At 44.2% G+C, this 18,545-nt stretch overlaps 1 protein-coding gene across 4 annotated transcripts in view; it reads right to left on the bottom strand.

Annotated features, from left to right (window-relative positions):
• Positions 1-10,589, bottom strand: part of sulf1 (sulfatase 1) — a 69,000-nt gene extending 58,411 nt beyond the window's left edge. For 2 of the 4 annotated variants that reach the window (XM_065019472.1, XM_065019473.1), the window contains exon 1: positions 10,332-10,589. The gene's annotated coding sequence lies outside the window, so the exon portion shown is untranslated. The remainder of the gene's footprint in view (positions 1-10,331) is intronic. The other 2 variants (XM_065019470.1, XM_065019471.1) reach the window with 1 other exon arrangement.
• Between the last annotated feature and the right edge of the window lie 7,956 nt (positions 10,590-18,545).

Raw genomic sequence — 18,545 nt, 5'->3', positions numbered from 1 at the left:
AGACCATAAAGACCCTATACCATAAAGACCCTATACCCTAAAGACCCTATACCAAAGACCCTATGCCCTATGGACCAAAAAGACCCTATACCATAAAGACCCTATACCCCAAAGACCATAAATACCCTATACCATAAAGACCATAAAGACCCTATACCCTAAAGACCAAAAAGACCCTATACCATAAAGACCCTATACCATAAAAACCAATAAGACCCTATACCATAAAGACCCTATATCCTAAAGACCCTATACCATAAAGACCCTATACCCTAAAGACCATAAAGACCCTAGAACCTAAAGACCCTAAACACCATAAAGACGCTATATACCCTAGACCATAAAGACCCTAAAGACCCTATACCATAAAGACCCTATACCATAAAGACCCTATACCCTAAAGACCAAAAAGACCCTATACCATAAAGACCCTATACCCTAAGGAACAAAGATCCGATACCATACAGACCCAATAACCTAAAGACCCTATATCCTAAGGAACATAAAGACCCTATACCATAAAGACCTTAAAGACCCTGAAGAGCCTAGGCCATAAAGACCCTAGACCAAAAGACCTTAAGCCAAAATAACATATACCACAAAGACCACAAAGATGCTAGACCATAAAGACCATAAAGACCCTATACCAAAGACCCCATACCCTAAGGACCATAAAGACCTTATCCCATAAAGACCCTAGAACGTAAAGACCCTAGACCATAAAGACCTTAGACCATACAGACCCTATAAGAAAGACCCTATAACAAAGACCCTATACCCTAAGGACCATAAAGACCTTAGACCATACAGACCCTATACCATAAAGACCCTATACCATAAAGACCTTAAAGACCCTAAAGAGCCTAGGCCATAAAAACCCTAGACCAAAAGACCCTAGACCAAAATACCCTATACCACAAAGACCACAAAGATGCTAGACCATAAAGACCATAAAGACCCTATACCAAAGACCCCATACCCTAAGGACCATAAATACCTTATCCCATAAAGACCCTAGAACGTAAAGACCCTAGACCGTAAAGACCTTAGACCATACAGAGCCTATACCAAAGACCCTATAACAAAGACTCTATACCCTAAGGACCATAAAGGGTAGCCTAGTGGTTAGAGCGTTGGACTAGTAACCGAAAGGTTGCAAGTTCGAATCCCCGAGCTGACAAGGTACAAATCTGTCGTTCTGCCCCTGAACAGGCAGTTAACCCACTGTTCCTAGGCCATCATTGAAAATAAGAATTTGTTCTTAACTGACTTGCCTAGTAAAATAAAGGTAAAAAAAAAGACCTTAGACCCTATACCAAAGACCCTATAACAAAGACCCTATACCCTAAGGACCATAAAGACCCTAGACCCTAAAGAACCTAGACCCTAAACCATAAAGACCCTAGTCCCTAGACCCTATATCATAAAGACCCTAGTCCCTAGACCCTAAACCATAAAGATCCTAGTCCCTAGACCCTAAATACCCTACACCAAAGACCCTATACCAAAGACCCTAGACCATAAAGATCCGAGACCATAAAGACCCTATACCATAAAGATCCTAGACCATAAAGACCCTATACCATAAAGACCCTATACCATAAGACCCTAGACCATAAAGGCCACAATGACTCTATAAAATGAAGACCCTAGTAAACAGACCGCAAGACTAGGGGCCATGCGCCCGCACATGGTCACATAACACACTAATATACACACACAGTCTCACACACGAGGGGCACTGGCAGCGTCTGAATGTGTGTGCGCTCCAGGGGCAGAGGGAAGAAAAGGAGCAGAGGAGCTGAAGCAAATGCATGCTGGCTTTTATTAGTAGAGCTGTCCAACCATCAAGAGGAAGGAGAGACAGAGACAGAGAGAAAGGAGAGAGAGAGAGCATAATAAAGAGCCGTGGGCTGTGTTCATCACAAATCCCTCCCTCTTCCCTTCCTCTCTCCTCCCCCTCTTTTCCCTTCCTCCCCCCCTCAATATCCCTCCTTCCTCCCTTATTATCTCCATTCTGTATAGTCGGTGAATGAAAGGTTTGGATCCTCCAGGGGCCACCACTTCTCCCAAACCCCCAGCCCACTTCCATTGGATGGATGCATTCTGACAGCCTGCCTCATGGTACGTGATACAGGCAGGACCCTTTTCTCTTGACAATCCCAAACAGATTGCTGCTCCCCAGGGAGCAGCTTATGGGACAACAGGGATGACAAGGCAGGGACACTGCAGGCCTCTGGTGGGTAGGAGGGGAGGGCAAGTGGTTGTGGTTAGTGTGTGTGTACACGTGTGTGTACACACATGTTAACTATGTTTGCCTGATTCTGCTCCCATGCCTGCCCTTTGCTCAAAAGATGGTTGTGTGTGTCCATAAGCATGCATGTGTGTGTGTGTGTGTGTGTGTGTGTGTGTGTGTGTGTGTGTGTGTGTGTGTGTGTGTGTGTGTACGTGCACCTAAATAACAGTATAATAACGTGAGGCCCATGCTCTGATCACAACATACTCACCCCTGACACAACCCTCCTAAGAGGCATCTCTCTCCCTCTCTTCATTCCCCTCCTCTTCTCCTCCCATGTTCACACCTCCCCTTTCTTCTCTCCTCCCCGCTTCTTTGCTCTCAACGTCCCCCTTTTCTCCACCTCCCTCCCTCCCTCCCCTCTCTCTTGTTCTCGCTATAAGCCCCTGCTGCATCCACGTGCAGTAACACAGCGAAGGACTCCCCCGCTCTCCCCTCCCATTCACTCTCACTCACTGCAACAAACTAAAGGGCCCATGTGTCTTTCAACTAACTCGCTACATAACTACAGGCTCTAACTTTGTTCTGACTGAACGCACAGCACTCTACCTTGTGAGCGAGGTTACAGTCCAAAACACGGAAATTCACAACTGCTCATCAAGGTGGAGAAAGGAGAGACACTACTTAAAACAAAACGCACAGAGGTGGAGGATGTAGGGTCTCAATTAGCTTCTCATTACCTCGTTTACCTTCTCATTTACCTTCCATGACACCTATAGCTCCAGAGAGGAAGACTGCTATTGTGAGCACCCGGAGCAGACCAAATCAAATCAAATGTATTTATAAAGCCTTTTTGTACATCAGCTGATATCTCAAAGTGCTGTACAGAAACCCAGCCTAAAACCCCAAACAGCAAGCAATGCAGGTGTAGAAGCACGGACCACTGCACACAGTCTCTCTATCTCTGCCAGAACACTACCAACAACACACAGTCTCTCTATCTCTGCTAGAACACTACCAACAACACACAATCTCTCTATCTCTGCTAGAACACTACCAACAACACACAGTCTCTCTATCTCTGCTAGAACACTACCAACAATACACAGTCTCTCTATCTCTGCTAGAACACTACCAACAACACACAGTATCTCTATCTCTGATAGAACACTACCAACAACACACAGTATCTCTATCTCTGCTAGAACACTACCAACAACACACAGTCTCTCTATCTCTGCTAGAACACTACCAACAACACACAGTCTCTCTATCTCTGCTAGAACACTACCAACAACACACAGTCTCTCTATCTCTGCTAGAACACTACCAACAACACACAGTCTCTCTATCTCTGATAGAACACTACCAACAACACACAGTCTATCTCTGCCAGAACACTACCAACAACACACAGTCTCTCTATCTCTGCTAGAACACTACCAACAACACACAGTCTCTCTATCTCTGATAGAACACTACCAACAACACACAGTCTCTCTATCTCTGATAGAACACTACCAACAACACACAGTCTCTCTATCTCTGCTAGAACACTACCAACAACACACAGTCTCTCTATCTCTGATAGAACACTACCAACAACACACAGTCTCTCTATCTCTGATAGAACACTACCAACTACAAGGCAACCGAAAGAGAAAGAAAGTGTCTCTCTGAAACAGATCTAAAGACTGTGATCACACAAAGGATATGAGGTTTTTTGGGGCAAATGGCACCCTATTCTTTATACAGGGCATTACTTTTTACCCGAGCCCTATAGGCCATAGTCAATAGTAGTGCACTATTTAGGGAATAGGGGGCCATTTGGGATGCAACCTGGTAAAGATGAGCTCACTGCCTGCTGTTTGGTAAATACTGGTCATTTAGTTTGATAGAGGATGATAGAGGAGGATAGACAATCTCTCCGGTCTCTGCCATGCAATCAGCCTGCAGAGAGGAGCTGTACTGTCATCAAGACTGGATAGAGAGATAAACCAGGAAAGAGGAGAGAGAGGGAGGACAGAGTGAGTAGGGGGGGGGGAGAAGGAGAACGTGGGAGGGAGAGAGAGAAATAAGAGGGAGAAAAATAGAGCGAGAGAGAGAGAGGGATGAGGAGGGTGGTTGAGTTTCCTTCCTAAAACACACGCTGCCTGCTGAGAAGAGACAGCTCTTTTAAACAGTGTCACTCACACGGTCGTTTATGCTCTCTTTATCTCTTCCATCTACTCTCTCTTTCCATCCCAATTCCTCCTTCTTTACCCTTCTCCGCATGTAAACCATGCAGAGATGGTCTGTCTTTAGTCTCTGTCCTCATCTCTGCTTGTTCTCTTTCCATCCCTCCCTCTCTCCTTCCCAATTGGTCCCAGAGAGACATTGTGTTTGTATTTGTATTTATTAAGGATCCCCCATTAGCTGCCAAGGCAGCAGCTACTCTTCCTGGGGTCCAAATAAATTAAGCAAAACATTTTTAAAAAACAGTTCACATAACATTATTACGTCACTAAATATCTCAAATACAACATTTATAATACCGTCATACCTACATGTGTGTAGAGTGACTGTGCTAGTGCGTGTGTGCATGTGTGTGTGTGTGCATGTGTGTGTGTGTGCATGTGTGTGTGTGTGTGTGTGTGTGTGTGTGTGTGTGTGTGTGTGTGTGTATGTGTGTGTGTGTGTGTGTGTGTGCGTGCGTGCGTGCATGCGTGTGTGCGTGCGTGCATGCGTGCGTGTGTGTGCGTGCATGCGTGTGTGTGTGTGCCTGTTTTTTTTCTTCCTCTGATTTTACTGCTTGCATGAGTTACTTGATGTGGAATAAAGTTAATGTAGTCAGGGTTCTGTGTAGTACAGTGCGTTTTCCAGAGTCCGTTCTGGACTTGGGGACAGTGAAGAGACCTCTGGTGGCATGTCTTGTGGGGCATGCATGGGTGTCCGAGCTGTGTTCTAGTCGCTTCAACAGACAGCTCTGTGATTTCAACATGTCAATACCTCTCACAAAGTCAAGTAGTGATGCAGTCAATCTCTCCTCTACTTTGAGCCAGGAGAGATTGACATTCATGTCATTGAAGTTACCTCTCAATGTACGTTTAAGGGCCAGCCGTGCTGCTCTGTTCTGGGCCAACTGTAATCTGCCTATGTCCCTCTGTGGCACTAGACCATGTGACTGGGCAGTAGTCCAGGTGCGACAAAACTAGGGCCTGTAGGACCGTAAGACAGCAGTGCAGCGCTTTATTACGGACAGACCTCTCCCCGTCTTAGCTACCGCGGCATCAATATGTTTAGACCGTGACAGTTTACAGTTCAGGGTTACACAGAGCAGTTTGTTACACTAGCAGAGAGTCTGACCACTGACTCTACCCTGTCTTATAAAGTACAACAGTATCCAGCCAGTCAGAAAGCTATGAAACGTCATCCACTATAGTAACAGCCGTTTGTTTGACATAATACCCGTGAAAATGTGGTTCTGGTTTGAGGATAAAGGGGCATTCTATAAACATAAAATAAGGGGGAAATAACTATACTATGTTTTGTATATGGACTTCATAAATGAGAGGCTTGGGAAGGTAAGATACTTTACACACGTTCCAAAGTCTGGTCGTAAACACACGATAGATATTTTTTCCACCAGTCAGTCAACACATACAGCCATGCAAGCTTTATGCTGGCATACCCCGCCACACACACACACTGTTCCTCTCGCATGACTAAGATTTTCTCTGTGTTGTTATAAAGACTCAGTCAGCCTGTATCTATCTCGCTCGCTCATTCCCTCGCTCTCCCTTTCTCTCCCTCACTCTCCTTCTCCCTCTCTCGCTCTCTACTCAAGCCGAGTGCGTGAATACAAACACAGAGAGAGAGAGAGCCCGAGTCAGAAGGAAACGACAGCGAACGAGGCAGAGGAGAGGTAGATCGCTACTGGGACAATGTTTGTCTTGGCACGGCGCTGCCCCCTTGGAACCCCACTGACGTTATACCTAACAGCTGCTTGTGTCGCTGCCAACACGCCAACACTAACCTGTGTGAAGGGTCTCCCCTCTTACAGCTCTTCTGGCTGGAAATACCTTCCACCAGCACTTTAAGAACAATATGCACCACAAACTCAAAGAAAACTTTCCTGGGAATAGTGTTGAATATGATTTGGCTATGACAAGTGACAGCATAACTACTACTTCACTACAATTTATAAGAGGGTCTCCCTATAAGAGCTGGCACTATCAACCACTAGATTTGAGTTAGAATCTAGACTTTAGGTATAATCTAGACGAAGCATAATCTTCACCACAAACTATGGCAAATAAAAGCAGAACAACGACTGTTGCACTGAATTTGGCAAATAGAACAGTTAAAATACTGTACATATCAATTGTTTTGTCAAATTAGATGTCGGTCAAAATGAGCACTTTGGAGGACTTACTTGGCACTGAATACAGTACAATCTACAGTACCATTTATCTGCTGTACCCTCTCAATCTCACTGTAGCCTTCTCTTCTCTTCGCAATCTCTCAATAGCGCTCATCGAGCCTTCTCCCCCGACACTATAGCACATGGCAGGAACGGGCGGACAGGCACGGAAATCAGAACCAGTAGTGTACATTTTACACTAATTGTTCCTGGTGCATCCAATTGGCAGAGGTTTTGAACGGCGCCATGGTATAAACTTGCCATTTACTTCATCTAGGGCAGAGGAGAGAGAATCTCCCTTTTATATACCAGTAACTACGTACATACAGAGATCTTCCACACAACCCTAGGACTGTATGTACAGAGATCTTCCACACAACCCTAGGACTGTATGTACAGAGATCTTCCACACAACCCTAGGACTGTATGTACAGAGGCTCCACACAACCCTAGGACTGTATGTACAGAGGCTCCACACAACCCTAGGACTGTATGTACAGAGGCTCCACACAACCCTAGGACTGTATGTACAGAGGCTCTACACAGAACTACATACATACTTATGGAACATACATATGAAATAAAACTGTGAAGGACCTCGGCGTTACTCTGGACCCTAATCTCTCTTTTGACGAACATATCAAGACTGTTTCAAGGACAGCTTTTTTCCATCTACGTAACATTGCAACAATCAGGAACTTTCTGTCCGAAAATGATGCAGAAAAGTTAGTCCATGCTTTTGTTACTTCTAGGTTGGACTGCTGCAATGCTTTACTTTCCGGCTACCCGGATAAAGCACAAAATAAACTTCAGTTAGTGCTAAATACGGCTGCTAGAATCCTGACTAGAACCCAAAAAATTGATCATATTACTCCAGTGCTAGCCTGTTAAGGCAAGAGCTGATTTCAAGGTTTTACTGCTAACCTACAAAGCATTACATGGGCTTGCTCCTACCTATCTTTCTGATTTGGTCCTGCCGTACATACCTACACGTACGCTACGGTCACAAGACGCTGGCCCCCTCATTGTCCCTAGAATTTCTAAGCAAACAGCTGGAGGCAGGGCTTTCTCCTATAGAGCTCAATTTTTATGGAATGGTCTACCTACCCATGTGAGAGACGCAGACTCGGTCTCAACCTTTAAGTCTTTACTGAAGACTCATCTCTTCAGTGGGTCATATGATTGAGTGTAGTCTGGCCCAGGAGTGTGAAGGTGAACGGAAAGGCTCTGGAGCAACGAACTGGCCTTGCTGTCTCTGCCTGGCCGGTTCCCCTCTCTCCACTGAGATTCTCTGCCTCTAACCCTATTACAGGGGCTGAGTCACTGGCTTACTGGTGCTCTTTCATGCCGGTCCTAGGAGGGTTGCATCACTTGAGTGGGTTGAGTCACTGACGTGATCTTTCTGTCTGGGTTGGCGCCCCCCATTGGGTTGTGCCGTGGCGGAGATCTTTGTGGGCTATACTCGGCCTTGTCTCGGGATGGTAAGTTGGTGGTTGAAGATATCCCTCTAGTGGTGTGGGGGCTGTGCTTTGGCAAAGTAGGTGGGGTTATATCCTTCCTGTTTGGCCCTGTCCGGGGGTTTATTATTTGACCATGCTGGTCATTTATGAACATTTGAACATCTTGGCCATGTTCTGTTATAATCTCCACCCAGCACAACCAGAAGAGGACTGGCCACCCCTCATATAACCTGGTTCCTCTCTAGGTTTCTTCCTAGGTTTTGGCCTTTCTAGGGAGTTTTTCCTAGCCACAGTGCTTCTACACCTGCATTGCTTGTTGTTTGGGGTTTTAGGCTGGGTTTCTGTACAGCAGATATCAGCTGATGTAAGAAGGGCTTTATAAATACATTTGATTTGATAGGTTTTACATCGGTCATGTTAAAGCTAGAGTTGGTGGTGAAGTTTCTCTTCCACTAATACCACTGAAAGAGATGCTGTATGAAACTTTTGTTGAACTTTTCTTTAAAGGGGTGACAGGTAGCCTAGTGGTTAGAGTGTTAGGCCAGTAACCGAAAAGTTGCTAGATCGAATCCTTGAGCTGACAAGGTAAAAATCTGCCCCTGAACAAGGCAGTTAACTTACTGTTCCCCGGTAAGCCGTCATTGTAAATAAGAATTTGTTCTTAACTGATTTGCCTAGTTAAATAAAGGTCAAATAAAAAAAACTTCCTCTACCAAATGAGTTACTGTGGGAGGATTTATGGCAGATTTTTCAATAAATGTTACGTCACTAGGTCAGTAAGAAAATTGGATCAAATTTCTCTGCTACTCATACAGCCGAACCATTTTACATTTACATTTGAGTCATTTAGCAGACGTGCTAATCGAGCAACCTTTCACAGCCCCTCTATATTATCTACTCATCAGCCCTCTCATCAATACAACAGACTTGGTGTGAAAATCCACACAGGAGGATCTATATGCAAAGCTGGTTGCATTAGCCCACTCTTTGATGATAATCAGGAAGTGGACCAATGGCTGACTTAGAAAGGTAAACACATATCCACACAAAAGCTTTCTCTCACTAAACTCTGTTCCTCTTTCACCAAACAGCTGCACAATGTCAGGTCACAAACACTTCACACACACACACAGTGCCCGAGCGAGAGGTATAAATACTATACATCACATTCCCACTCCATTCTCAATGACTCCCTTTTCACTTGAATGGAGTTAAATGGCTGAAGTCAGGCGTACATTCTGCAGCAGCGCTCTCTGACAGTCCCGAATGGCACCCTATTCCCTATATTGTGCAACACTTTTGACAAGGGTCCATAGTTCAAAAGTAGTGCACTATATAGAGAAATAGGGTGCCATTTGGTAGTCAGTCGGGAAGACGATCCGAACAGCAACATTCATTAAGTCAGTCTGGCTCTACTGCCACTGTAAGCCAAATAACCAAACACTTAGTTTGATTTATCAAAGTACTCTGTGTTGCTGATTGTTTGGGTGAGTTGCGGTAACCAAGGGGAGTTTTTTAGTTTGTTCAGCAAGTCCAAAATCGAACTCCAAAATAAAATGTTCACTAGCATGGGTTAAGAATCTGCAGGATTCAAACACGACATGTGGATGAGATTTACATGAAATTCCCAATAATTCAAAAACTTGATATATTTGCGTAAATAAAATAAAAACATACTCGTCACAAATGGACACGCAACCACCTCTGACATATTTCACTGCACTCTGCACTGCACAGGTCTCAGAGTGCAAGTCAATACTATCTGCTTTCTTCGTTTCAGAAACTCAGAATTAATGGTGAAGGAAGCCATGCACTATTTATGAAACAACAATATTCCATTCATGGAATGTTGCTCCAGCTCTCTAAAATTCGACTCCTTGAGGACTGTGGAATGTTGCAACGGAGGGAATTCCTGTCATTCACAGAGAAAACTCTTAAGTTCTGCGACACACACAAACACACACACACACACAGTCTTGTGCTGAGTAGAGCGCCTGTGAAACAACTCTGTCTCTCAGTGAACAGAAGCACATCTCTGCATGCTGCCATAAATCACTGCCAACAGACCGAGAAAGAGAGAGGTGTTTGACTGTCTCTCTCACCTCTAAACTCTCTAGACTCTACTGGGAAAACTAGAGCTCTTGACAGCAGAAAGAAACCTGGAAGCATAAAAAGACTGAAAAAGAGAAATAGAAGGTGAAAGAAAGTGTCAAAGAGAAAGGTTTCACATTACCTGGAAGGCAAGAGAGCAGAGTGCCGGAGTGAGTGTGTGAGAAAGAAGGATAAGGATCTCTTTTTTTCTCCCCGTCTCCTCTTCTCTTCTTGTTCTCATGCAGAGTTCTGGTCTTGGTGGTGGAGTAGTGGAGAGGAGAGGTGGACCACACAGCTCAGCTCCTCTGGAAGAAGGAGAAGAAGAGGACAACCTCTCGGCTCTAATCCTCTCTACGATGTGATAACACTCTTTAACCCCAACCATCTGTTGAGACACGTCCCTGAGCAGAGAGGCAGAGCAGACCTACCGCCTCCTCTAGTCCAGTCCCACTCCACCCTAACCAATCACAGCTCTCTGTAGGCTGGCTACTGGGTGGCTCCTTGCTGCCAGGAGGCAGGGACAAGGACAGAGGAGGTAGAGGGGAGAGACACACACACACACTATGGGAGAGACACAAGTACAGAAAACCCCTAGCCACAGTAACCTGAGAGGGAAAGAGAGAGTGAGAGTGTGTGTTTGTGTGTTGGAGAGACAGGGAGGGGACATAGGGAGTGTAGAGTAAGAGGGGGGACAGAGAGTGACAGGGAGAGACAGAGAGTGAGAGTAGAATGAGGGGGCAGAGGGAGAGTAGAGTGAGAGGGGGACAGAGAGTGACAGGGAGGGACAGAGAGTGAGAGTAGAGTGAGGGGGGGCAGAGGGAGAGTAGAGTGAGAGGGGGACAGAGAGTGACAGGGAGGGACAGAGAGTGAGAGTAGAATGAGGGGGAGCAGAGGGAGAGTAGAGTGACGGGGAGGGATAGAGAGTGAGAGTAGAATAAGGGGGAGCAGGAGGAGAGTAGAGTGACGGGGAGGGACAGAGAGTGAGAGTAGAGTGAGGGGGGGCAGAGGGAGAGTAGAGTGACAGGGAGGGACAGAGAATGAGAGTAGAGTGAGGGGTGCAGAGGGAGAGTAGAGGGACAGGGAGGGACAGAGAGTGAGAGTAGAATTAGAGGGAGGGACAGAGAGTGAGAGAGATACAGGGCAGAGAGGCAGAGAGAGAAAGTTATTGTGAGAGAGAAAATTATTGTGACAGTTGACAAAAAAATGCACTGTCAACTGAACAGTTTTTGTTCAATCAGCTCCCCGGAATTCCAAAAGATACTTGGATACACACACACACCCTTTCACACTCACGTACAGTGGCAGTCCCATATTCCACCTAAGCCCCTGACGAGCCACCACCCTCTCTCCCTTCTCCCCTTCCTTACCAGCCCAACCCACCTCATTCTACTCTCACTCTCTGTCCCTCCCTGTCCCTCTACTTCCCCTTCTCCCCCTTCTCCCCTCACAGCCCCACTCACCTATCCCCCTTCTCCCCTCCCCTCCCAGCCCTACCCACCTATCCCTCTTCTCCCCATGTCCTGTTTTCTACCCCTCCCCCCTGTCCCACTCAGAGTTTGTGTTCGAGGGAATCAAACTAATAAAGCTTTAGGTTCAGTTGGCCCCATGGTGTGACAACCGTTAGCACTAAAGCACTAGCTAGCAACATCTGCAGACAGACACACACAGGGGCAGAGAGCAGATCAGGCTACAGCCCTCACACCTTAGTGTGATAAATCATCCACACACACACACACACACACACACACACACACACACACACACACGCGCACACGCACACAGCTATCACCTTAAGTTAAAAGAGGGCAGGGGGGAGAGAGCAAGAGAAAAAGACGTTAAATTCTACAACCACCTGAAAGGAAGCGATTCACAAATCTTCCATTACAAAGCCATCAGCTACAGAGAAATGAACCTGGTGAAGAGTCCCCTACAGACCCCAAGGACAGCAACACAATTAGACCCAACCAAATCATAAGAAAATAAAAAGATACTTACTTGACACATTGGAAAGAATTAACTAAAAAACATAGCTATCTGGAATGCTACTTGGCCTTAAAAAGAAAGTACACAGTTGCAGAATACCTGACCACTGTGACTGACCCAAATTTAAGGAAAGCTTTGACTATGTATAGACTCAGTGAGCATAGCCTTGCTATTGAGAGAGGCCGCCGTAGGCAGATCTGGCGCTCAAAAGAAGACAGGCTATGTGCTCACTGCCCACAAAAATGAGGTGGAAACTGAGCTGCACTTCCTAACCTCCTGCCAAATGTATGACCATATTAGAGACACATAATTCCCTCAGATTACACAGATCCACAAATAATCTGAAAACAAACCCAATTTTGATCAACTCCCATGTCTACTGGGTGAAATACCACAGTGTGCCATCACAGCAGCATGATTTGTGACCTGTTGCCACAAGAAAAGGGCAATTTATTTATCCTTTTGTACTTTAACTGTTTGCACATTGCTACAACACTGTAAATAGACATAATATGACATTTGAAATGTCCTCATTCTTTTGTAACTTCTGTGAGTGTAATGTTTACTGTTCATTTTTATTGTTTATTTCACTTTTGTTTATCTATTTCACTTGCTTTAGCACTGTTAACATACAGTTGTAGTCGGAAGTTTACATACACCTTAGCCAAATACATTTAAACTCAGTTTAAACTCAGTCACAATTCCTGCCATTTAATCCAAGTAAAAATTCCCTGTTTTAGGTCAGTTAGGATCACCACTATATTTTAAGAATGTGAAATTTCAGAATAATAGTAGAGAGAATTGTTTATTTCAGCTTGTATTTCTTTCATCGCATTCCCAGTGAGTCAGAAGTTTACGTACACTCAATTAGTATTTGTTAACATTGCCTTAAAATAGTTTAACTTGGGTCAAACGTTTCGGGTAGCCTTCCACAAGCTTCCCACAATAAGTTGGGTGAATTTTGGCCCATTCCTCCTGTGTGAGTATAACAGAACTGATTTGGCAGGTAAAAACCTGAGAAAAATCCATTCAGGTAGTAGGATTTTTTGTTGTTGTTGTAGTTTTCTATTCAATACCATTACAGTATCCATTGACTTAGGATTCTAATTGCAGTTCCTATGCCTTCCACTAGATGTCAACAGTCTTTAGAAATGGTTTCAGGCTTGTAATCTGAAAAATTAGGGAGTAAGAGCAGTCTGAATGAGTGGACCCTGCCGTGTCACAGAGCTTTTTCATGCGCGCGACCGAGAGAGTGGCTTTCTTGTTTACCCTTTATATTGACGACGTTATTGTCCGGTTGAAATATTATTGATTATTTAGGCTAAAAACAACCTGAGGATTGATTATGAACATTGTTTGAAATGTTTCTATGAACGGATACAATTTTGATTTTTTTGTCTGCCTGTTGTGACTGCGTTTGAGCCTGTGGATTACTGAAGCAAACGTGCGAACAAAATTGAAGTTTTTAGATACAAAGAGACTTTATCGAACAAAAGGAACATTTAATGAAAAAATGAATGTCTTCTGAGTGCAACCATATGAAGATCATCAAAGGTAAGTGATTAATTTGATCTCTATTTCTGACTTGTGTAACTCTTCTACTTGGCTGGTTACTGTTTGTAATGATTTGTCTGCTGGGCTATGTTCTCAAATGATCGTAAGGTATGCTTTCGCCGTAAAGCATTTTTGAAATCTGACATCATGGTTGGATTCACAAGAAGATCATCCTTAAACCTATGTAAAATAGTTGTATCTTTTCTGAATTTTTAGAATGAGTATTTCTGTATTTGAATTTGGCGCTCTGCTATCTCACTGGATGTTGGCCAGGTCGGACGCTAGCGTCCCACATACCCTAGAGAGGTTAAGCCATTTTGCCACAACTTTGGAAGTATGCTTGGGGTCATTGTCCATTTGGAAGACCCATTTGCGACCAAGCTGTAACTGATGTCTTGATGTCTTCAATATATCCACATAATTTGCCTCCCTCATGATGCCATCTATTTTGTGAAGTGCATCAGTCCCTCCTGCAGCAAAGCACCCTCACAACATGATGCTGCCACCTCCGTGCTTCACAGTTGGGATGGTGTTCTTCGGCTTGCAAGACTCCCCCTTTTCCTCCAAACATAACGATGGTCATTATGGCCAAACTGTTCTATTTTTGTTTCATCAGACCAGAGGACATTTCTCAAAAAAGTACGATTTTTGTCTCCATGTGCAGTTGCAAACCGTAGTCTGGCTTTTTTATGGCGGTTTTGGAGCAGTGGCTTCTTCCTTGCTGAGCGGCCTTTCAGGTTATGTTGATATAGGACTCATTTTACTGTGGATATAGATACGTTTGTACCCATTTCCTCCAGCATCTTCACATGTTTCTTTGCTGTTGTTCTGGGATTGATTTGCACTTTTCTCACCAAAGTACATTCCTCTCTAGGAGACAGAATGCGTCTCCTTCCTGAGCAGTATGATGGTTGCGTGGTCCCATGGTGTTTATACTTGCGTACTGTTGTTTGTACAGATGAACGTGGTACCTTCAGGTATTTGGAAATTGCTCCCAAGGATGAACCAGACTTGTGGAGGTCCACAATTCTTTTCTGAGGTCCTGGCTGATTTCTTTTGATTTTCCCATGATGTCAAGCAAAGAGGCACTGATTTTGAAGGTAGGCCTTGAAATACATCCACAGGTACACCTCCAATTGACTCAAATGGTGTCAATTAGCCTATCAGAAGCTTCTAAAGCCATGACATAATTTTCTGGAATTTTCCAAGCTGTTTAAAGACAAAGTCAACTTAGTGTATGTTAATGTCTAACCCACTGGAATTGTGATAGTGAATTATAAGTGAATTAATCTGTCTGTAAAGAACTGTTGGAAAAATGTATTGTGTCCTGCACAAAGTAGATGCGCTAACCGACTTGCCAAAACTATAGTTTATTAACAGGACATTTGTGGAGTGGTTGAAAAACGAGTTTTAATGACTCCAACCTACGTGTATGTAAACTTCCAACTTCAACTGTATGTTTCCCATGCCAATAAAGCCCTTGAATTGAATAGGAGGTGGGGAGGGAGCAAGAGTGGGAGAGAGGGGAAGAGAGCTAGACCGAGAGAAAAAGAGAGATGGAATGAAGGAAGAAAAGAAAGAGGGAGCTATCAGTGAGCAATCCCCGATGGTGAAGGGTTCCATTGAGTGCAAGTAGCAGGCAGTGGTAGGCTGTGATCTCACCTTTCCACACCTATCTGCCTTTAGTAAAAGACTTCCAAGTCCCAAATCCCATTATAGCCAGACTTCCCGAAACAATCAAATAAACAGACCTAGATGAATGTCTTTAAGACATGTCTTCAATGTACTTAATGTCATCAATGTACTTTCAATGAAGATGAATGTCTTTCTGAGCAGCCTACTCACACTTCCTTGCAATACAGTAGGTGTCAATGGGTCTCTCACACCCCCTTGTTTTTCTCATTGATCCATGAAGGGTTAACTCAGTGAGGATCTTGATCATCTTTCAGCAGGGTACTGCTGGGTTAATACACATCCAACACAGTACTAACACAAAGTGACTATATACACACATACACAGCTATCACCATAAGTTAAAGAGGGCAGGGGAGAGATGGTAAATTATACAACCACCTAAAAGGAAGTGATTCACAAACCTTCAATAACAAAGCAATTACCTACAGAGAGATGGACCTGTAGAAGAGTCCCCTAAGAAAGCTGGTCCTGGGGCTCAGTTCACAAACAGGGTCCTTTCTGTCAGAGGAAGGCCCTAAAAATGGTCAAAGACTCCAGCTACCCTGGTCATAGACTGTTCTCTCTGCTACCGCACGGCAAGCTGTACCGAGCGCCAAGTCGAGGTCCAAAAGGCTTCTTAACAGCTTCTACCTCCAAGCCATAAGACTCCTGAACAGCTAATCAAAGGGCTCCCCAGACCCCTCTTTTATGCGGCTGCTACTCTCTGTTTATAATCTATGCGTAGTCACTTTACCTCCACCTACATGTACATATGACCTCAATTACCTTGACTAACCGGTGCCCCCGCACATTGATTCTGTAGCAGTATCCCCTGTATATAGCCTCCACATTGATTCTGTAGCAGTACCCCCTGTATATAGCCTCCACATTGATTCTGTAGCAGTACCCCCTGTATATAGCCTCCACATTGATTCTGTACCGGTACCCCCTGTATATAGCCTCCACATTGATTCTGTACCGGTACCCCCTGTATATAGCCTCCACATTGATTCTGTAGCGGTACCCCCTGTATATAGCCTCCACATTGATTCTGTAGCGGTACCCCCTGTATATAGCCTCCACATTGATTCTGTAGCAGTACCCCCTGTATATAGCCTCCACATTGATTCTGTAGCAGTACCCCCTGTATATAGCCTCCACATTGATTCTGTAGCAGTACCCCCTGTATATAGCCTCCACATTGATTCTGTAGCAGTACCCCCTGTATATAGCCTCCACATTGATTCTGTAGCAGTACCCCCTGTATATAGCCTCCACATTGATTCTGTAGCAGTACCCCTGTATATAGCCTCCACATTGATTCTGTAGCAGTACCCCTGTATATAGCCTCCACATTGATTCTGTAGCAGTACCCCTGTATATAGCCTCCACATTGATTCTGTAGCAGTACCCCTGTATATAGCCTCCACATTGATTCTGTAGCAGTACCCCTGTATATAGCCTCCACATTGATTCTGTAGCAGTACCCCTGTATATAGCCTCCACATTGATTCTGTAGCAGTACCCCTGTATATAGCCTCCACATTGATTCTGTAGCAGTACCCTCTGTATATAGCCTCCACATTGATTCTGTAGCAGTACCCCTGTATATAGCCTCCACATTGATTCTGTAGCAGTACCCCTGTATATAGCCTCCACATTGATTCTGTAGCAGTACCCTCTGTATATAGCCTCCACATTGATTCTGTAGCAGTACCCCTGTATATAGCCTCCACATTGATTCTGTAGCAGTACCCCCTGTATATAGCCTCCACATTGATTATGTAGCAGTACCCCCTGTATATAGCCTCCACATTGATTCTGTAGCAGTACCCCCTGTATATAGCCTCCACATTGATTCTGTAGCAGTACCCCCTGTATATAGCCTCCACATTGATTCTGTAGCAGTACCCCTGTATATAGCCTCCACATTGATTATGTAGCAGTACCCCTGTATATAGCCTCCACATTGATTATGTAGCAGTACCCCTGTATATAGCCTCCACATTGATTCTGTAGCAGTACCCCTGTATATAGCCTCCACATTGATTCTGTAGCAGTACCCCCTGTATATAGCCTCCACATTGATTCTGTAGCAGTACCCCCTGTATATAGCCTCCACATTGATTCTGTAGCAGTACCCCCTGTATATAGCCTCCACATTGATTCTGTAGCAGTACCCCTGTATATAGCCTCCACATTGATTCTGTAGCAGTACCCCTGTATATAGCCTCCACATTGATTCTGTAGCAGTACCCCTGTATATAGCCTCCACATTGATTCTGTAGCAGTACCCCCTGTATATAGCCTCCACATTGATTCTGTAGCAGTACCCCCTGTATATAGCCTCCACATTGATTCTGTACTGGTACCCCCTGCACATTGATTCTGTACCGGTACCCCCTGTATATCGCCTCGGTTGTTATTTAACTGTTGCTGTTTAATTATTTGTTTCTTTTATTTTCTTATTTTGTGTATTTTTTCTTAAAACTTCTTAAAGCATTGGTTAAGGGCTTGCAAGTAAGCATTTCACTGTAAGGTAACCTGTTGTATTCGGCGCAAGTGACAAATAAAATTGGTTTTATAGAGGAACACATGGGAGTTAGTTCATCAGTGGTGAAAAACATGAAACAAAAAGGCTTCCAAGTGGAGATATTTGCATTCCCTGGCAGTGCTCCATTCACACCTGTTGTTCGCTCCTAAATCAAATCAAAATGAAATTGGTCGCGTACAAGCATTTGAAGAGGTTATCGAAGGTGTCGCAAAATGCTTGTGTCCCTACCTCCAACAGGGCGGTAAGAGCAATACAAAACAATACACACGTTATTCAAAAAGTAAAAAGAGAGAAATGAAGAAATATCAAAACAAATACAATTAACAACCCAAAGAGCACTGTGGCAGTAAAAAATAATGCAATCTACACGTATGTGCAGTGTAGCCGGAGAATTTACACCAGATATACTAAGAATTATATGTAAAACAGTAGATATATTAGAATGAGCTATGTCAAGAATCAGGTATGTAAATAAATATGTGGCGTGTATAAATAGTTAATTAAAATGTAATGTAGAATAGAAGTAATATTAGAACGAGCTGTCGAGAATATAAATGCTCTTTCTCTCTCGCTAGCTCTCACCCTCTGCTA

Source organism: Oncorhynchus nerka, linkage group LG6 (assembly GCF_034236695.1).
Source record: "Oncorhynchus nerka isolate Pitt River linkage group LG6, Oner_Uvic_2.0, whole genome shotgun sequence".
NCBI classification, from domain to species: domain Eukaryota; kingdom Metazoa; phylum Chordata; class Actinopteri; order Salmoniformes; family Salmonidae; genus Oncorhynchus; species Oncorhynchus nerka.
The sequence above is the reverse complement of the archived record's forward strand: the minus strand, read 5'-3'. Positions and strand labels throughout refer to the sequence as shown.